Genomic DNA, 1,854 nt, shown 5'->3' with positions numbered 1-1,854 from the left:
TATATATATATATATATATATATATAGTCATTTATTAGATTATTATATTTTATTTATTATTATTATTATTATATTTATTATATATTATAATAAGTGCTGTTCATTGAGGTAAAACATGTAGAATGTGAGTAGTAGCGTCAAAATTATATTGTGTACATGTATATACAATATATATAGCTTGAAAGATTATTATTTAAATATTAATTTACATTTATTTTATAATCATTATATCATATATTTATAAATGTATATATTTATTTTACATTAATTTTATTTTACATTTTTATATATACACATTTAATATTTAGATTATATATTGAAAAAATTACATGTCATATTTTAAATTATATTCATAATTTAATTTAATTTTTATTTTTACCATGGATAGATAGATAATACTTTGTATTATCATTATATGACAAATATATTTATAAAGTCATTACAATATTTCCATTAAATAAGTGTGTATACTTGCCATCTTCTTGTGTTAGCTCTAAAAATGAAGTTTGTTAAATAATTAATATATAATATAATATGATTTCAGTAGATGTACGTAAAATGTAAAACATTTAATAACTTTTCAGTGAGACTGATAGCTTTGCAGAGTAGCTGCTAACTGGGTTCATATCAGCTGGCGAACCCTAAACCCATAATATAAACTTATTTATCATTTGATCTCAGACTAGGTCCTCGAATATCTGACTGATTTAATGCAATAGTTCGTTTAATAGTCGCTTTGTTTAGCACTGCTGTGTTTGTTTACATGTTAACTTAGCCGGTTAGCTCAGCTACTGTCTCACTGAAGTAACTCACTCAAGCTTCAACACACAAATTATTTGAAAACAGAGTAAATTATTTGAAAACAGAGTACTCATCACGCTACTTGTACATTATAAAATATCAAACATTTGCCATACATTTATGTATTTTACCTGAAGCTCAGGCATCTGACAGTGAGCCACCGGAAGCTAAACGTGTCCAACTGCCGCTGCGCACGCGCCATATTCCACCGGCAGAGGGCGCCATACAGTGAGAGCCAATGGAAACAATCACTGTATAGACTCAGCTACGCAGAAATGGGACAGTCATTCGTGAAGAAGGACCGCGTATATTCTCTAGTTTTTGTAATGCCACAGCCTTCCTAAATATTCAAACAATATTTATTGTAATTTATGTGTGATAAGGATTAACACATGTATTGTCTTTATCTCAAATCTACAGTAGCCTACCTACCTGTCTGTCTTTCTCTTTTGCTAGTCCTACTTGAGATGATGTAAGAAGCATCTTAGGTCAAGCGCTGTGTTTCCAGCAGTGGCTGAGTGCTGTTGTTTTCATTCGCTGTAACGTTACAGAGCACTTAATATTATTGCCAGAGGAATTTTAGAGATCAATTATATATGAAAAAATCAGGTCAATGTTTTGCTGAGGGATAGGATTCAGAAAAAAAAGATAATTGGCCCAGAATCTACACAGGAAATAATGAAGAATACATTTTGCTCGACAATTATACAATGATGAAACTATCTTATATGTTATTATTATTATTAAGTAAAATAAATAAATAAATAAATTTGAAACATTCCTTTGGACCCCAGTGTAGAAATTACTGTAAGTAATAACATTCTCTACGTATAAAAGGTGACACATTTATTAAATATAGAGAGAAATATGATATAATATTGCATATATATATATATATATATATATATACAACTTACTGTAAGTAATGTAATATATATATTTGTAATATCATATAATTATAATTTATGTGTGTGTGTGTGTGTGTGTGTACATATACAGGTGCATCTCAATAAATCAGAATGTCGTGGAAAAGTTCATTTATTTCAGGTATTG

General features: G+C 28.4%; 1 protein-coding gene across 1 annotated transcript in view; it reads right to left on the bottom strand.

Moving 5' to 3' along the window:
• LOC107712498 (mono [ADP-ribose] polymerase PARP16-like) overlaps window positions 1–1,052 on the bottom strand; it is an 8,058-nt gene extending 7,006 nt beyond the window's left edge. Inside the window, exon 1 of the mRNA XM_016517768.1 lies at window positions 921–1,052. The gene's annotated coding sequence lies outside the window, so the exon portion shown is untranslated. The remainder of the gene's footprint in view (window positions 1–920) is intronic.
• Window positions 1,053–1,854: the final 802 nt, after the last annotated feature.

Source organism: Sinocyclocheilus rhinocerous, unplaced genomic scaffold (genome assembly GCF_001515625.1).
Source record: "Sinocyclocheilus rhinocerous isolate Xijiao unplaced genomic scaffold, SAMN03320098_v1.1 scaffold1259, whole genome shotgun sequence".
In the NCBI taxonomy this organism is placed as follows: domain Eukaryota; kingdom Metazoa; phylum Chordata; class Actinopteri; order Cypriniformes; family Cyprinidae; genus Sinocyclocheilus; species Sinocyclocheilus rhinocerous.
This window is presented reverse-complemented; position numbering and strand designations above follow the sequence as displayed.